This window comes from Schistocerca americana, chromosome 10 (genome assembly GCF_021461395.2).
Source record: "Schistocerca americana isolate TAMUIC-IGC-003095 chromosome 10, iqSchAmer2.1, whole genome shotgun sequence".
Classification (NCBI taxonomy): Eukaryota; Metazoa; Arthropoda; class Insecta; order Orthoptera; family Acrididae; genus Schistocerca; species Schistocerca americana.
The window spans coordinates 149,730,283-149,750,254 of record NC_060128.1 but is presented as its reverse complement, the minus strand read 5'-3'; the positions used below and the strand labels follow the sequence as shown (position 1 = coordinate 149,750,254).

Sequence of the window (19,972 nt, the reverse complement as noted above, 5' to 3'; positions counted from 1 at the left end):
CTCCTTTGTTGATGGACTACATTTTCTAAGGACTCTGCCAATGAACCTCAACCTGGTACCCGCATTACCAACAATTAATTTTATATGATCATTCCACTTCAAATCGTTCCGCACGCATACTCCCAGATATTTCACAGAAGTAACTGCTACCAGTGTTTGTTCCGCTATCATATAATCATACAATAAAGGATCCTTCTTTCTATGTATTCGCAATACATTACATTTGTCTATGTTAAGGTTCAGTTGCCACTCCCTGCACCAAGTGCCTATCCGCTGCAGATCTTCCTGCATTTCGCTACAATTTTCTAATGCTGCAACTTCTCTGTATACTACAGCATCATCCGGGAAAAGCCGCATGGAACTTCCGACACTATCTACTAGGTCAAATCACCCAGGGTTAATTGTTCAAATGGCTCCGAGCACTATGGGACTTAACATCAGACGTCATCAGTCGCCTAGAACTTAGAACCACTTAAACCTAACTAACCTGAGGACATCACACACATCCATGCCCGAGGCAGGATTCGAACGTGTGACCGTAGCGGTCCCGCGGCTCGAGACTGAATGTTTAGAAGGCGCAGGGCCGCCGCGCTACTTAAACAAAACTGCCGCCCACTATCTGTCCACTTTATTGTTGTTGAATTTGTTAAGTGGCTGCCTGCCGGGGACACGCCACGTGGCGTGTCTCGTCGCACTGATAGCCGCGTGCCGTAACGCTGCGAGCGAGGCGCTGCACGTCATGGCGCGGGAATGCCTTCTGCTGCAGTGCAACTGATGTCCTCCACTGTGCTGCAAAGCCGTCGCCCTATTCGTACCAGCTGCTGTCGTCACCGTGCTCGCCGTCTGCAAGTCCGCAGCGTCACACAGGGCCTCACTAACTGACACTCGCTACGTTATCGTCAGAACTCTCCCGAGTTGCGGCAGTCAAGTGGTCTCTGTATCGTATTTTACTGACTACAAGACGCACTTTCTTCCTCGAAAAATTGCCTCCAAAATCAGGTGCGTTTTATACTCTAAAATACACTACTCGCCATTAAAATTGCTACACCAACAAGAAATGCAGATGATAAACGGGTATTCATTGGACAAATATATTATACTACAACTGACATGTGATTACATTTTCACGCAATTCGGGTGCATACATCCTGAGAAATCAGTACCCGGAACAACCACCTCTGGCCGTAATAACGGCCTTGATACGCCTGCGCATTGAGTCAAACAGAGCTTGCATGGCGTGTACAGGTACAGCTGCCCATGCAGCATCAACACGATACCACGGTTCATCAAGAGTAGTGACTGGCGTATTGTGACGAGCCATTTGCTCGGCCACCATTGACCAGACGTTTTCAGTTGGTGAGAGATCTGGAGAATGTGCTGGCCAGGGCAGCAGTCGAACACTTTCTGTATCCAGAAAGGCCCGTACAGGCCCTGCAACATGCGGTCGTGCATTATCCTGCTGAAATGTAGGGTTTCGCAGGGATCGAATGGAGGGTAGAGCCACGGGTCGTAACACATCTGAAATGTAACGTCCATTGTTCAAAGTGCCGTCAATGCGAACAAGAGGTGACCGAGACGTGCAACCAATGGCACCCCATACTATCACGCCCAGTGATACGCCAGTATGGCGACGACGAATACACGCTTCCAATGTGCTTTCACCGCGATGTCGCCGAACACGGATGCGGCCATCGTGATGCTGTAAACAGATCCTGGATTCATCCGAAAAAATGACGTTTTGCCATTCGTGCACCCGCGTTCGTCGTCGAGTACACCTTGGGAGGCGCTTCTGTCTGTGATGCATCGTGAAGGGTAACCGCAGCTGATAGTCCATGCTGCTGCAAACGTCGTCGAACTGTTCCCTGAAGATGATAGCTGTCTTGCAAACGTCCCCATCTGTTGACTCAGGGATCGAGACATGGCTGCACGATCCGTTACAGCCGTGCGGATAAGATGGCCGTCATCTCGATTGCTAGTGATACGAGGCCGTTGGGATCCAGTGCGGCATTCCGTATTACCCTCCTGAACCCACCGATTCCGTATTCTGCTAACAGTCATTGGATCTCGACCAACGCGAGCTGCAATGTCGCGATACGATAAACCGTAGTCGCGATAGGCTGCAATCCGACCTTTATCAAAGTCGGAAACGTGATGGTACGCATTTGTCCTCGTTACACGAGGTATCACAACAACGTTTCACCAGGCAACGCTGGTCAACTGCTGTTTGTGTATGAGAAATCGGTTGGAAACTTTCCTCATGTCAGCACGTTGTAGGTGTCGCCACCGGCGCCAACCTTGTGTGAATGCTCTGAAAAGCCAATCATTTGCATATCACAGCATCTTCTTCCTGTCGGTTAAATTTCGCGTCAGTAGCACGTCATCATCGTGGCGCAGCAATTTTAATGCCCAGTAGTGTAATATAAAAATGTCCAATGTTTGCTTTAAAATTACCGCCAGTCATAAAAACGGCCACATAATCTATAAAGCGGAAAACATATCTCGATCTGGCAACTCTGGATTCAAATGGCTGCGGGAGTGCACAGACGCAACGAACATGATTGTCGGAGATTCACAAGCTTGATAACACTGTCCCCCTTTCGTCCCGACATCAGAAAGCTACACCACTGTCTAGCCTATGATGCGTCAGTGCAGTCTACGGTACAAGTGAATCTGAACTGAAAATCATTTGGGTTACTGATAACAGAACAATACTTTTGTAACGGGAAAAAATAAAAGGTTTTCATCTGATGCGGGCTATAAATTGAAAGTAGCATGCAGAAGAACATGTAAACACAGGAGCTGAGCGGCATTTCGGCCCTCCACCAACGGAAAAAACCACTCGCGACTGGCGGGTTAGTAAGGAACTTCTCTTCTTTAACTTTGTGTTCTGCCTTACGGCAGGTCTGGTCATGCGGAAAGCCTCGTCAGAGAGGTCCACCGCATGAGCGACTAGGGAAGTGACTCCAGTGGTGGTTTTCCCGTTGCCTTCCACTGATGATGATGAAATGATAATGAGGACAGTACTACACCCAGTCCCTGAGCGGAGAAAATCTCCGACCCAGCCGGGAATCGAACCCGGGTCCCTTGGCGTGACAGACCGCCGCGATGACCACTCAGCTACGGGGGCGGACGTTGGTAAGGAAGAACTGAAAAAAAATGAGGAAGACTAAATGTGCAAATATACGACTGTATGCAAAGCGGCCTAAACTGGATGATGTATTGAAATTGATTCAGAGACACCGTCAAAATGACAATGGAATTAATACACAAATGATTCAAATACACGCTCGTTACTGCTACAGAGGAACTTAACAGACTTCGACGATGGAGCTGGTTGGTGCTACAGGTTTATGAAGCGTCATCGACCTAGCATGCGAACCAAAACCAAAATATCTTAGAAAATGCCACACGACTATGGAGAGAAAATATTATCTATCCACCACTTTGTTATTCCACATCGAAAGAAAACCAGTGTAGAACTACGCCAAATAGCGTATATGGACGAAACTCCTCTGACATTTGATGTACCGAGCACGAGAAAGCCGGCCGCTGTGGCCGAGCGGTTCTAGGCGTTTCAGCCGGGAAGCGCGCTGCTGCTACTGTCGCAGGTTCGAATCCTGCCTCGGGCATGGATGTGTGTGATGTCCTTAGCTTAGTTAGGTTTAAGTAGTTCTAAGTCTAGGGGACTGATGACCTCAGATGTTACGTCCCATAGTGCTCAGAGCCATTTGAACCAAATGAGCAAGAGAACTGTTGCCACCCTCTGCAACACTGCCACATCCGTAATAATAAAGCCGACCCCGCGTTGGAGCGGGACAAAGGCCCCGAGAAAGAAAGAACTTCAATAATTGTCATCCAGTATAGGTGTGCACACTTCACTGCAGAGTGAAAATTCCACAGTGAAACCTAGGACTGTTTCTTAATATTAATCACAGTATAAGATTGCTGTACCACCGCACCACAGAGGACTGGAATAATCTTTTTTTTTTTAAAAAAAAAGTATCTATTCCGTGTAAGTTGTACTTAAACGGTTGCCATTATTAAGTTGCAACTCTTGTACATGTGGTGGTAGTATAAAATCAGGTACCTCGCAATAGTTCATTGCTCACACATAAAGTTACAAGTCAACAGTGGGTCAGTCAACACAGAAACCGACAAGTAGCTCACTGAAGGTGTGAAGGGTGGTCCGGTAAGCCGCGACTTTCGCGTTTAACCACAGTGTATGGATGGTAGGTACCTTCAGGGTCAAGGGAGTGCTGTACTGTTATAGGAGTGTCTTTCTCACTGTGACGTGGGTCCTTTCATTCAGGTTGCCATGACCACGAATGAGGTCGCTGATTTCAGTGTTCTCAGTGACCAAATCTCCGCTCTTTCTTCTACGTCTTCAAGAGGACTACCATCTTCCACGATGACAACAGCGGTTTCCACAGGCCAGCAATCTTACGTTTCTGATTTTGACGAACAATCGGGCAGCATATCCGATCTCGACTGACCTACAAAATCAGCCAATCTCAAACCCACAGAAAGTGTCTGGGAACACTTGAACCAGCGATCAGCATCCGCACAGTATGGAGGCTCTGCGGAATCTAATCATCAATAGGTGACTTCGCCAGCATACGGTAATACCTGAACAGGGCTGTGGAGTCTCTTCCTCGCCGAACTGGGACCATTCGCGAGCCTGTAGATTGTTTCACTGATTGAGAAAGTATGGGATCAAACGGCGACGTCATCAGTCTCGCGATTCCAAAGTGGGTTACATAAGAAAGATGGTCTGCTAAAAGTGGACGTAGTCAGTCAGAGGAGTCAAATTATAAAAGAATGAACATTAAACACACATAGTAAAACCACGAAAAAAGCATTGCGTCATGAGGCCACATGTGACCCACGGGGACCATCCGACCGCCGTGTCATCCTCAGTTGAGGATGCGGATAGGAGTGGCGTGTGGTCAGCACACCGCTCTCCCGGTCGTTATGATGGTTTTCTTTGACCGGATCCGCTACTATTCGGTCGAGTAGCTCCGCAATTGGCATCACGAGGTTGAGTGCACCCCGAAAAACCATAAAGATGAGACAAAATTTAAAAACTGGAAAAAAGTGTGGCTGTCATGGGGTACAGACCGTGAACACTGCAAAAGGAGTCTGAACCACAAACAACCAGCCCCTGCTCCAAGAGAACCTTATATCTGGAAATAAAGACCACTTTCACGGAGGAAACCAATGACCAGGTCAACCAACCGTGGATCGTTTGCTAATATCAAATTTAAGGATGCAGGAAGACTATGCTTAGCATGAAGGGTCGAAAGAAGGGGATATGTCACCAATAGGTGAGATATCGTCAGTTTAGAGCCACAATCGCATTGTGGGGGTGGGTCTTTACGTAGGAGGAAACAATGGGTGAGCCGGGTATGGCCAATGCTTCAACGGCATAACACAGTGGACTCTTTCAGAGAGGGGCGGAAAGAAGTGCCCCAAACTGCAGTAGGCTCCTTGATTGTGCGGAGTTTATTACTATGAGCGGTAGCGCTCCAGATGGCATTCCACTGTTGGGCAAAGAGAGATTCAACGTAGATCCGCATATCCGCAGCTGGAATCCTGAGCCAGCCTGGGTGGCCGAGCGGTTCTAGGCGCTATAGTCTGGAACGCTACTGTCGCAGGTTCGAATCCTGCCTCGGGCATGGATGTGTGTGATGTCCTTAGGTTGGTTAGGTTTAAGTAGTTCTAAGCTCTAGGGGACTGATGACCTTAGAAGTTAAGTCCCATAGTGCTCAGAGCCATTTTTTTGGAATCCTGAAAGGATATGGGGAAATGGGGGGGGGGGGGGGTGTAAGTATTTTCTTCTCTAGCCGAACGGTCAGCCAATTCATTGCCTGGGATTATCACATGACGCGGGACCCAGACAACGACGACTGAACAGGCGGCACGCTCAAGGGCAGAGAGAAAGTCATGGATGGCAGGGACCAAGGGGTGAGAGTAGCATCTATCGATAGCCTGCAGGCTGCTCATGGAGTCGGAACAAATTAAAACACTATGGAGGGAGGCCTGAGAAACAAAAAGGAGGGACATGTGAATGGTTAGAAGCTCTACAGTAAATAACACTACATGATCATGGCTACAAATGGTGCTCGAAGCCGGTAGGAAGCGTGAAAGTGTATCCCACCTTATCAGTAGTTCCAGGGTGCCACCATCTTTCACACTGATAGTTCTATCAGTGTGAAAGATGGCGGCACCCTGGAACTCGTGCAAGGATGGCACATACAAGACGCTGGTAAAACATTGGAGCAACAGAGACCTTAGGGTCCTGGAAGACAGCGGTCCTACTCCGCGGTCTAGACACCGTTCAAGGGGTGAGGGGGGGGGGGGGGGAGGTTATGGGAGGAAAGACACGGGGTGCAGTCCAGTATGTGCAGATGGAGATCCAGGCGGAGGGTAGTGAGACGTATGCCAGCCGGCAATCCCACCCGTGGGCAGGTGTTAGGAGGGAGACATCCCTCATTGGCAAAGAGCACAGGGTACACAGGTTGTTGAGGGAATTGGCGAATGCCGACTGCGTAAGAAACGAAGAGTTGGCTCTGTCGGATGTGTAGAGGGGGAAATCCATGCTTCTTTGAGTATCAAAAGGACTAGCGTGAAAGGCACCAATAGTCAGACGCACCCCACAAGGATGGACAGGGTCAAGGAGTTTCAAAGCAGAAGGAGCTGCTGAGCCATATGGCTGTCTACCCGAATCGAGTCTGGACAAGACCAGAGCACGGTAAAGATGGAGAACAGTGGAACGGTCTGCACCCCAAGATGGGTGGGCCAGGAGGCGGAGAGCATTAAGGTTCTGCATGATCAAAAATGGTTCCAGTCCCCTAGAAATTAGAACTACTTAAACCTAACTAACCAAAGGACATCACACACATCCATGCCCGAGGCAGGATTTTAACCTGCGACAGTAGCGGTCGCGCGGTTCCACACTGAAGCGCCTTTAACCGCTCGCCCACACCGGCCGGCTCGCAGCCATACGTCAAACGGATATCAACTGCGTTTTTTTAAATGGGAACCCCCATTTTTATTACATATTCGTGTAGTAGGTAAAGAAATACTAATGTTTTAGTTGGACCATTTTCTTCGCTTTGTGACAGATGGCGCTGTAATAGTCACAAACGTATAAGAACGTGGTATCACGTAACATTCCGCCAGTGCGGACGGTATTTGCTTCGTGATACATTACCCGTGTTAAAATGGACCGTTTACCAATTGCGCAAAAGGTCGATATCGTGTTCGTGTATGGCTATTGTGATCAAAATGCCCAACACCGTGTGTTATGTATGCTGCTCGGTATTCTGGACGACATCATCCAAGTGTCCGGACCGTTCGCCGGATAGTTACGTTATTTAAGGAAACAGGAAGTGTTCAGCCTCATGTGAAACGGCAACTACGACCTGCAACAAATGATGATGCCCAAGTAGGTGTTTTAGCTGCTGTCGCGGATAATCCGCACATCAGTAGCAGACAAATTGCGCGAGAATCGGGAATCTCAAAAACGTCGGTGTTGAGAATCAACATCGATTGCACCCGTACCATATTTCTATGCACCAGGAATTGCATGGCGACGACTTTGAACGTCTTGTACAGTTCTGCCACTGGGGACATCAGAAATTACGGGACGATGACAGATTTTTTGCACGCGTTCTATTTAGCGACGGAGCGTCATTCATTAACAGCGATAACGTAAACCGGCATAATATGCACTATTGGGCAACGGAAAATCCACGATGGCTGCGACAAGTGGAACATCAACGACCTTGGCGGGTTAATGTATGGTGCGGCATTATGGGAGGAAGGATAATTGGCCCCCATTTTATCGATGGCAATCTAAATGGTGCAATGTATGCTGATTTCCTACGTAATGTTCTACCGATGTTACTACAAGATGTTTCACTGCATGACAGAATGGCGATGTACTTCCAACATGATGGATGTTCGGCACATAGCTCGCGTGCAGTTGAAGCGGTACTGAATAGCATATTTCATGACAGGTGGATCGGTCGTCGAAGCACCTTACCGTGGCCCGCACGTTCACCGCATCTGACGTCCCCGGATTTCTTTATGTGGGGAAAGACGAAGGATATTTGCTATCGTGATCCACCGACAACGCCTAACAACATGCGTCAGCGCATTGTCAATGCATGTGCGAACATTACGGAAGGCGAGCTACTCGCTGTTGAGAGAAATGTATTGCCAAATGCATTGAGGTTGACGGACATCATTTTGAGCATTTCATGCATTAACGTGGTATTTACAGGCAATCACGCTGTAACAGCATGCGTTCTCAGAAATGATAAGTTCACAAAGGCACATGTATCACAATGGAACAACCGAAATAAAATGTTCAAACGTACCTACGTTCTGTATTTTAATGTTAAAAACCTACCTGTTACCACCTGTTCGTCTCAAATTGTGAGCCATATGTTTGTGGCTATTACAGCGCCATCTATCACAAAGCAAAAAATGTGGTCCAACTAAAACATTCATATTGCTTTACGTACTACACCAATATGTAATAAAAATGGGGGCTCCTATAAAAAAAAAAAAACCCAGTTGATATCCATTTGACTTATGGCAACGCCATCTAGCGGGCCAACCATAGCGCCATCTGGTTTCCCCTTTCAAGCTAGACAAGTTTCGCCTTTGTAGTTTTTTCGTTTGATGCTTATTTCGTGAGATATTTGGCCGGTCACGATCAATGGACCACCCTGTATACTGCGATGTAGGTTGAGATCCCAGGAACCACACACAGCAGCCATTCACCTTGGTTTGCCAGTAATTGACGAAACAAAAACTGGAATTTTGTGCGACACTTAATACCGTTAAAAAAGTTGTATGGTCTAGTCTGGCTGTGTGACGTAACAGGTAGGAACAGCAGCATCACATGTTGGCGGTTGTGAGATCGAATCTTGTCATCGTAAAACATTTTATTTTTATTTTTAAATGTTTATCTAAATAACTTTTATCACATTTTTATTAATTCATTTAAATGTAATTAATTCCATTCATTTGATACATAAGTTTTAATCATAATATCAACTTCTTCACTTGCTCTCTTTCTCTTCCTCTCATCGTCATATTGAAATATTTGTTCGAGTGTTTTTGATTAATGTTATGTATTAATTTCGATTTAATTTCTTCTGTTTTAATAGCCCGTTTTCCGTCCACATCACTGTGTTCGTTGTATCTGTTTCTTATTTCGCCTGAATTCCGTTTCACTTATAAACCCGTCTTTCGTTTAAATTTTTACCTGCGTTATTTTGTCCACTGTGCAATAGGTAGTTAGGCTGAGTGTCTTAAATGTTTGTAAGACGATTACGGTGCAAAAAAAAAATGCACATCTAGTAACAAAAATACATTTTTATGGGTTGTGATGCATTACAGTGTGAGGTGACGCCTCAGAAGCAATTGAGTACCGGTGTCCCCAGTTTTGTGTAGTAAGGTACACAGACGGCAGTTGACATTTGCCAAAGTTGTATTCAACGAAGCACTTGCAATGCGACATCTTGGCGCAGTGCAAGTTGCAAGGACGATCTGTTTGATCTACAATGGACGGGCTTTGGGTTGTGTTGCTGCAGAAGCCAATGCCTCTCCACGTGTCGTCCACGTGTCGTCCACACGCTACAAGGAGACAAGTCAGTAAGCAAAGAAAGTTGGGCAAGTATCTCGCCAACAGTTCTGGCGTTACCGTTCTAACCGGCAACTCCGTCACTAGTGAAACGTGTTATTCACTGACGAGTCCAGATATCTCCTGTCACGAGGTGATTGCCGTGTTCGTGTGTGGAGACCCGTGACTAGCGGTATCTGCCAAACGTTGTGCAGCAAATCGACAGATTCGGCTAAGGCTTGTGCGATGTGGGGAGGCTTCAGTTCAAAATGGTTCAAATGGCTCTGAACACTATGGGACTCAACTGCTGAGGTCATCAGTCCACCAGAACTTAGAACTACTTAAACCTAACCAACCTAAGGACATCACACACATCCATGCCCGAGGCAGGATTCGAACCTGCGACAGTAGCGGTCGCGCGGTTCCGGACTGAAGCGCCTAGAACCGCTCGGCCACACTGGCCGGCTGTTCTACATGCATGTAGTCTTTAGGTGGCATTTCTGGGGCACCCATGTCAGCTTGTTATCAAAAATAAGGCCCAAGAAATGGGACTGCCCTACAACATCGACGAGCTGGTAACCTAAATAAAGTCCTGGTTCAGTGTGTACTGTTGGTCGACGACAAAAATGCATAACCCACGTTTTGGAGGAGGAAAAGTAAGCCTACAGACGGGGCTGCACGGTATTGAGTGCGATGTGTGCTGGGGTGGCTAAACTTTTTACTGGGGTCCTTACACGATGACTACCCCTAGAGCCCCGAAGCTTTCTCTCCTACCACAGATCCAGGAAGAAGTGCGCGCCTGCAGACTTTGGAACAAAGACAGGAAGAAAGAGACACCTGGGAGGGCGCTAACGAGCCATGAAGCGCCCCCCCCCCCCTCCCCGCCGCTCTCTCACTCTCCACACACACACACACACACACACACAGCCCTGCTGGCGCTGCTGTGCTGTGCTGCTGTTTTTGCCCGCTCCGGCCACTGCCGGACAGTTCCAGACCGCTGGAGCGAGAACCCTGCCTCCCCTCCAGTCCAATAATTGGCCCCCAGCGGCCGCTCCAGCACACACACAGCCCGCTGTCCTCGCGCACGCTCGCCGTTCCGCTACATTACCACGCGCATACGTCAGTCCGATGACGTCACACGAACACTAGTTGTCCGTACACGCTTGCACGACGGTTAATAATAGAACCTGCAAGACGTCGCTACACTGAAACAAACATCTCGATCAGCTGACTAGTGGCGACATCCATTTGCGGGCGACTTCTGGAAAAACGTGCCACTTATCTTTATCTCAACTGCAGTAATTTCATTATAGATTTCTTTATTACAGTTGGGGAATCTAGTGTAGCTTTTAGTCGCGCCAGAAGATATGTGGAAAGAAGCAATATTTCACTCCACACACGGAGCGAGGTGGCGCAGTGGTTAGCACACTGAACTCGCATTCGGGAGGACGACGGCTCAATCCCGCGTCCGCCATCCTTATTTAGGTTTTCCGGGATTTCCCTAAATCCCTCAAGGCAAATGCCGAGATGGTTCCTTTGAAAGGGCACGGCCGACTTCTTTCCCTGTCCATCCCTAATCCGATGAGACCGATGACCTCTCTGTCTGGTCCCCTCCCCCAAAACAACCCAACCACTCCACACCTAAACTTGCTTTAAGAGTACAAAAGACATTCCCAAACACTTTCTTTTTTTTTTTTTAACTGAGGATGTAGTTGCTCCGAAGATCAAAAATTTGATAAATGAAGATTTTGAGACATTAGTATCTTATTATCTAATTCACTGCAACTGTTCTCCCTTTTACCAATGTCTTTCAAACATACAGGTGCCACTACCGCTGTCGTTTTATGCAACCCGCGATGTTACGAGATTTTTATATTCTCTCGTTCGCTACGCTAAAACTAATTTGTACTGGGAGACGTTTTCACTCGAGGCCACGGTTTTCGATTTATTCACAACTACATACAAAGATGACCTTCAAGTGCACCTTCACCCTTACGCCCATCCCTCCCCAGTGAGGATATCTACTACCTTCTTCGTGGCAGTCCCTCCTACCACTGTACAAAAATTTCCAACTTCACCAACTATTCGCGATATTCGACCTATTTTTGGTCTCCACTGACTAGACAATTACCCCACCTGCGTAGTCGGCTATTCGTTAACATTATCAATTTAAACGTGCATGAGAGGGTAATGAAAGAAAAACAACTTTTGAAACTTCCTGGCAGATTAAAACCGTGTGCCGGACTGAGACTCGAACTCGGGACCTTTCGCAGGAGAGCTTCTGTAAAGTTTGGAAGGCAGAGACGAGGTACTGGCAGAAGTACAGCTGTGAGGACGGGGCGTGAGTCGTGCTTGGGTAGCTCAGATGGTAGAGCATTTGCCCGCGAAAGGCGACGGTCCCGAGTTCGAGTCTCGGTCCGGCACACAGTTTTAATCTGCCAGGAAGTTTCATATCGGTGCACACTCCGGTGCAGAGTGAAAATCTCATTCTAAAAACAACTTTTGTAAACGTTGTCTTAAAACTAATTAAATTGATAATTCGCTCCAAACTTAACCCTTATAAGCACGGTAGTTTCGTACTAAGAAGGCCTGACGAATAAAATTATGTGTTTATTTTAGGAAGTTAGAAAACTGCTAGGTAAAATTCACACAAACGTCAGTTTTACGATTTGTAAGTGCTCGACTAAGCCGGTGGCGTAATAAGGCCACTCAACGAAGACCAAAAAAAGTAAAAAGTGGCAAATAATTTATGCACTCTCAAATTCCTGGACAGCTATGGGAGGAGTGCCACCAACATTTATACAAGAAACCCGGTTGTGTGTAGGTGCGTTTGAAGCTCACTGTTGTAAGTTTTCCTTGAACAACTCGGAAACTATGGCCTTTGGCGAAACGTATTCCAGAATAAAATTATCTACCTTAAATTTCCTATAAAAAGGTCCAGTTCAATTTTTTCTGTAAGGCTGATAATTTGTGCGTAGCGAGCGAGTGAATGAAAATTTCGTGCGTGGTTTATAAAGGCGAACTATAACACTGCGGGCTGCATAAAGTGACAGCGGTACGGGCAAGATCATTAAACGTAAACCCCTATTTTGTGTAAAAACCGAACATTATGGATAGTCTTGGGTTTCATTTCTTATTAAAGCGCAATACAACATTTCACATGTACTGGGCGTCAGAAAACTAAGTGTTTTTCACCAAGCTTCTGTGGAAGCGGTGAAATCAATGACTCACAGTGGAACGAAAACTGCAGTGCATGGCGGCCCGGATGGTCACCCGTCCAAATGCCGGCCACGCCCGACAGCGCTTAACTTCGGTGATCTGACGGGAACCGGTGTGTACACTGCTGCAACGCCGTTGCCACCTACTACATGTATCCCTATTGCTAAATAAGAAACCATTACTGCAACTAATATTGTGCTAATTTGCATTCTCCATAGATGAACAGCAGTTCTAGCCTTTATTCATTGGAGTACACAGTTCTTTCAAAAATCTCTATTTGAAGACGGTTAACTACGAGGGCAGTTCAATAAGTAATGCAACACATTTTTTTTCTCGGCCAATTTTGGTTGAAAAAACCGGAAATTTCTTGTGGAATATTTTCAAACATTCCCGCTTCGTCTCGTGTAGTTTCATTGACTTCCGACAGGTGGCAGCGCTGTACGGAGCTGTTAAAATGGCGTCTGTAACGGATGTGCGTTGCAAACAACGGGCAGTGATCGAGCTTCCTTTGGCGGAAAACCAGGGCATCTCAGATATTCATAGGCGCTTGCAGAATGTCTACGGTGATCTGGCAGTGGACAAAAGCACGGTGAGTCGTTGGGCAAAGCGTGTGTCATCATCGCCGCAAGGTCAAGCAAGACTGTCTGACCTCCCGCGTGCGGGCCGGCCGTGCACAGCTGTGACTCCTGCAATGGCGGAGCGTGCGAACACACTCGTTCGAGATGATCGACGGATCACCATCAAACAGCTCAGTGCTCAACTTGACATCTCTGTTGGTAGTGCTGTCACAATTGTTCACCAGTTGGGATATTCAAAGGTTTGTTCCCGCTGGGTCCCTCGTTGTCTAACCGAACACCATAAAGAGCAAAGGAGAACCATCTGTGCGGAATTGCTTGCTCGTCATGTGGCTGAGGGTGACAATTTCTTCTCAAAGATTGTTACAGGCGATGAAACATGGGTTCATCACTTCGAACCTGAAACAAAACGGCAATCAATGGAGTGGCGCCACACCCACTCCCCTACCAAGGAAAAGTTTAAAGCCATACCCTCAGCCGGTAAAGTCATGGTTACAGTCTTCTGGGACGCTGAAGGGGTTATTCTGTTCGATGTCCTTCCCCATGGTCAAACGATCAACTCTGAAGTGTATTGTGCTACTCTTCAGAAATTGAAGAAACGACTTCAGCGTGTTCGTAGGCACAAAAATCTGAACGAACTTCTCCTTCTTCATGACGACGCAAGACCTCACACAAGTCTTCGCACCCGAGAGGAGCTCACAAAACTTCAGTGGACTGTTCTTCCTCATGCACCCTACTGCCCCGATCTCGCACCGTCGGATTTCCATATGTTTGGCCCAATGAAGGACGCAATCCGTGGGAGGCACTACGCGGATGATGAAGAAGTTATTGATGCAGTACGACGTTGGCTCCGACATCGACCAGTGGAATGGTACCGTGCAGGCATACAGGCCTTCATTTCAAGGTGGCGTAAGGCCGTAGCATTGAATGGAGATTACGTTGAAAAATAGTGTTGTGTAGCTAAAAGATTGGGGAATAACCTGGTGTATTTCAATGCTGAATAAAACAACCCCTGTTTCAGGAAAAAATTTGTTGCATTACTTATTGAACTGCCCTCGTAAATGACCATTGCGCATTTTTCTTGTCTTCCAGTTTGTTTACTGGAGTTGCCAGCAAGTTGACGGGTTACGTTAACGCGCGTAGCTGCTCTGTGCACTAGTACGCGAGCGTCAAACTCTATTCTTTATTAGGAGTTCGTTAGACGCCGTAGTTCTCGAATTATTCAAGGAAAAATGTACAGAAGTCATCTCGTATAGTGATGTGCGCAAAAGATCCTCGCGAACCAGTCTCTCTATTAGTGCAAACCCTAACAAAATCCATACAGTCGCTCCTGAGATTAATCTTGACATACAGACAGAAAAGCGCGGCACAGGATTTTAATTTGTTATATGTACAGACTCATTATACTCCTTACAAACTCACACCGAAACTACTTCTTTCTCTAAATAGCTACAGAACTACGCACGCAGCGCTTAATACCGTGCCTCGACCTATTGCAGTGTTCTGTCACCCAGCAAGCGTCTATCAACGTCGGCCGCGCTGACGTGAGAAGTCGCTGCACTAAGTACGTTTGCACAGCTATCTTAACGCTCCGTGCGACAGTAAAACAGCTCTCGGGCAGTGCGAGATCCATCTGCATACGGCCACTCAGATAGCGGGGCAAATAGTGGCGTCTCGTTTCGCAACACCTCCGCGAAGACGGCTCGAGTGTGATTCACGAAACGCGAAACGGCAAACAGATAAGAGCGGTGCTAAAAGAATGACGCGAACCGTTTACCGAGGAACGGTTTACTCATTTGTGAGGGAAACGGATGAAAGCGCTTAGCCGAGAATCCAACTGGTGAGTCGGCCATTTCTCGCGCCGGACACGGAGCGCGCAATAAAACATTACAGCGGCGGCAGCATTAACACGCGCACGGGATGGCGACTTCGCAGAACTGTTGCCGTGTGTGATGCGGCGCATCATTAACCGCCGGTCGAAACTGGTCAGAAAAGCACTGACGGAGGTCAGACGCGGCACAATACGAAGTTTTTCAGTTCCCTCTGAGGCGTAGCGCCTTACATCGTGCCTACTGAGATCGTAACTGCATGAAACAGACGTTCCAGTACGCATCACGCGCAGGACAGATGGCGACAAATGTCCTACAATATGTACACTGAAGAGCCAAAGGAACTGTTACACCTACCTAGTACCGTGGAGGGCTCCCCCAGCACGCAGAAGTGCCACAACACGACGTGGCATGGACTCCAGTGAACTGACACCATGAATCCTGCAGGGCTGTCCATAAGTCCATAAGAGTACGAGGAGTGGAGACCTTTTCTGAACATCACGTTGCAAGGCATCCCAGATATGCTAAATAATGTTCGTGTCTGGGGAGTTTGGTGGGCAGCGGAAGTGTTTAAACTCAGCAGAGCCACTGTGCAGCAATTCTGCAGGTGTGGGGTGTCGCATTGTCCTGCTGGAATCGCCCAAGTCCGTCGGAATGCACAGTGGACACGAATGGATGCAGGTGATCAAACAGGATGCTTACGTACCTGTCGGAATCGTACCTAGGCGTATCAGGGATCCCATATCACTCCAATTGCACACGCCCCACACCATTACAGAGCCTCCACCAGCTTGAACAGTCCCGTGCCGACATGCAGGATCCATGGATTCATGAGGTTGTCTCCATACCTGTAAATGTCCATCTGCCCGATAGAATTTGAAGCGAGACTCGTCCGACAAGGCAACATGTTTCTAGCCATCAACAGCCCGTTGTCGGCATTGACGGAGCCAGTCGAGACCTAAAGCTTTGTGTCATGCAGTCATCAAGGGTACACGTGTGGGCCTTCGGCTCCGAAAGCCCATATCGATGATGTTTCGTTGAATGGTTCGCGCCGGCCGCAGTGGCCGAGAGTTCTAGGCGCTTCAGTCTGGAACCGCGCGACCGCTACGGTCGCAGGTTCGAATCCTGCCTCGGGCATGGATGAGTGTGATGTCCTTAGGTTAGTCAGGTTTAAGTAGTTCTAAGTTCCACGGGACTGATGACCTTAGAAGTTAAGTCCCATAGTGCTCAGAGCGATTTGAATGGTTCGCACACTGACACTTGTTGATGGCCCAGCACTGAAATCTGCAGCAATTTGCGGAAGGGTTGCACTCCCGTCACGTTGAACACTTCTCTTCAGTTGTCGTTGGTCCCTTTCTTGCAGGATCTTTTTTCGGTCGCAGCGATGTCGGAGATTTGATGTGTTCCCGGATTCCTGATAGTTGCGGTACACTCGGGAAATGGTCGTACGGGAAAATCCCCAATTCATCGCTACCTTACCTCGGAGATGCTGTGTGCCCCATCGCTCGTGCGCCGACTATAACACCAAGTTCAAACTCAGTTAAATCTTGAAAACCTGCCACTGTGGCAGCAGTAATCGGCCTAACAACTACGGCAGACAATTGTTGTCTTACACAGGCATTGCCGACCGCAGCGCCGTCTTCTGCCTAGTTACATACTTGAATACGTATGCTAAAATGGTTCAAACGGTTCTAAGCACTATGGGACTTATCATAGGAGGTGAACACTCAATGGGTGTAGTATAAGAAGTCATTGCAGTAAACTATATGATGTCCCAAACTTTTGTTGTGGTATGTACACTACTGGCCATTAAAATTGGTACACCACGAAAATGACGTGCTACAGACACGCAATTTTACCGACAGGGAGAAGATGCTGTGATATGCAAATGATTAGCTTTTCAGAGCATTCACACAAAGTTGGCGCCGGTGGCGACACCTACAACGTGCTGACATGAGGAAAGTTTCCAACCGATTTCTCATACACAAACAGCAGTTGACCGGCGTTGCCTAGTAAAACGTCGTTGTGATGCCTCGTGTAAGGAGGAGAAATGCGTACCATCACGTTTCCCACTTTGATAAAGGTCGGATTCTAGCCTATCGCGATTACGGTTTTTCGTATGGCGACAATGCTGCTCGCGTTGGTCGAGATCCAATGACTGTTAGCAGAATATGGAATCGGTGGGTTCAGGTGGGTAATACGGAACGCCGTGCTGGATCCCAGCGGCCTTGTATCACTAGCAGTCGAGATGACAGGCATCTTATCCGCATGGCTCTAACGGATCGTGCAGCCACGTCTCGATCCCTGAGGCAACAGATGGGGACGTTTGCAAGACAGCAACCATCTGCACGAACAGTTCGATGACGTTTGCAGCAGCATGGACTATCAGCTCGGAGACCATGGCTGCGGTTAACCTTGACGCTGCATCACAGACACGAGCGCCTGCGATGCTCTACTCAACGACGAACCATGGTGCACGAATGGCAAAACGTCATATTTTCGGATGAATCCAGGTTCTGTTTACAGCATCATGAGGGTCGCATCCGTCTTTGGCGACATCGCCGTGAACGCACATTGGAAGCGTGTATTCGTCATCGCCATACTGGCGTATCACCCGGCGTGATGGTATGGGGTGCCATTGGTTACACGTCTCAGTCACCTCTTGTTCGCACTGACGGCACTTTGAACAGTGGACGTTACATTTCAGATGTGTTACGACCCGTGGCTCTACCCTTCATTCGATCCCTGCGAAACCCTACATTTCAGCACAATAATGCTTGACCGTATGTTGCAGGTCCTGTACGGGCCTTTCTGGATACAGCAAATGTTCGACTGCTGCCCTGGCCAGCACATTCTCCAGATCTCTCACCAATTGAAAACGTCTGGTCAATGTTGGCCGAACAACTAGCTCGTCACAATACGCCAGTCACTACTCTTGATGAACTGTGGTATCGTGTTGAAGCTGCATGGGCAGCTGTACCTGTACACGCTATCCGAGCTCTGTTTGACTCAATGCACAGGCGTGTCGAGGCCGTTATTACGGCCAGAGGTGGTTGTTCTGGGTACTGATTTCTCAGGATCTATGCACCCAAATTGCGTGAAAATGTAATCACATGTCAGTTCTAGTATAATATATTTGTCCAACGAATACCTGTTTATCATCTGCATTTCTTCTTGGTGTAGCAATTTTAATGGCCAGTAGCGTATTTATTGTATGATCAAACGATTGCAGAACACTCACAGGAAGCAATTACATCCATTACGGATCTGGGTATACGCGTATCGAGCGATTTAAAGCGCAACGACCACATAAAGCTAACCGGGCTGGACAGAAATACGGAAACAATAGCATCCCTTGCACGATGTAGATAGACCACTGCCTGTCGGAGCAACTTGCAGTCGTCTTGGAATGGATAAAAATAAGTGCTGTATGGATTACAAAGAATCTTACACCACTTCTCCTGCAGGGCAGTTGTGTTTTCTGGCAACGATAATAGAGGCTGATGGTGATCACGTACCCTTCTGTCTCCGGTAGACCGAAGAGGCTCAATAGTATTCAGATCTGGTGAACAATTCATCCTCGTGCTCAGAAAACCAATCGTGAACTAAGCGAGCTGAGTGAACAGAGGTTTGTCGCCTTCGAACACAGAACCACCATTCAGAGACAAAAGTTTGTAAGTAGGCTGTTTGTGGTGTCACCGTCAGACACCACACTTGCTAGGTGGTAGCCTTTAAATCGGCCGCAGTCCGTTAGTATACGTCGGACCCGCGTGTCGGCACTGTCAGTGATTGCAGACCGAACGCCGCCACACGACAGGTCTGGAGAGACGTCCTATCACTCGCCCCAGCTGTACAGCAGACTTTTACAGAGATGGATCACTGACAATACGCTCTCTTTCGCCGAGACGATAGTTAGCATAGCCTTCAGCTACGTCATTTGCTACGACCTAGCAAGGCGCCATTACCAGTTTATATTGAGATTGTTATTAATGTATCAACAAGAGCGATGTTCTCCAATTATGGATTAAAGTTAAGTATTGCATCAACTACGTACTTTATTTGCTCCTATAAATTCCCTTAACTGTTCCAGACCTCACGCCAGTCTGCGTGAGATTAAACGCGTGCATTTCGGCCTCCTCTAGCTACACGGTGTTGGCTCTTCTGCCAACACTACACTGTTTACGTTTTTATGTTGAGAACGCCACGTAGCGCTCTGTATGAGAATCACTGACTGTGCTGTGTGTAGTCTGTAGCTGGTTGGCATTGTTGAAATATTCGCTATTGTAGTGTTGGGCAGTTGGATGTGAACAGCGCGTAGCGTTGCGCAGTTGGAGGTGAGCCGCCAGCAGTGGTGGATGTGGGGAGAGAGATGGCAGAGTTTTGAGAGCGGATGATCTGGACGTGTGTCCATCAGAAAGAGTAAATTTGTAAGACTGGATGTCATGAACTGATATATATTATGACTTTTGAACACCATTATGGTAAATACATTGTTTGTTCTCTATTAAAATCTTTCATTTGTTAAGTATGCCTATCAGTAGTTAGTGCCTTCAGTAGCTAGAATCTTTTATTTAGCTGGCAGTAGTGGCGCTCGCTATATTGCAGTAGTTCGAGTAATGAACATTTTTGTGAGGTAAGTGATTCATGTGAGGTATAGGTTATTGTTAGTCAGGGCCATTCTTTTGTAGGGATTGTTGAAAGTCAGACTGCGT

The 19,972-nt window shown here is 47.5% G+C and overlaps 1 protein-coding gene and 1 non-coding gene across 3 annotated transcripts in view; one reads left to right on the top strand and one right to left on the bottom strand.

Moving 5' to 3' along the window:
- Window positions 1-19,972, bottom strand: part of LOC124552410 (disintegrin and metalloproteinase domain-containing protein 10) — a 523,851-nt gene that overhangs the window by 145,689 nt on the left and 358,190 nt on the right. The gene's annotated exons all lie outside the window — the stretch shown is intronic.
- On the top strand, window positions 5,601-5,675 carry Trnas-gga. The gene has a single exon. It is a non-coding gene; the product is annotated as a tRNA-Ser (tRNA).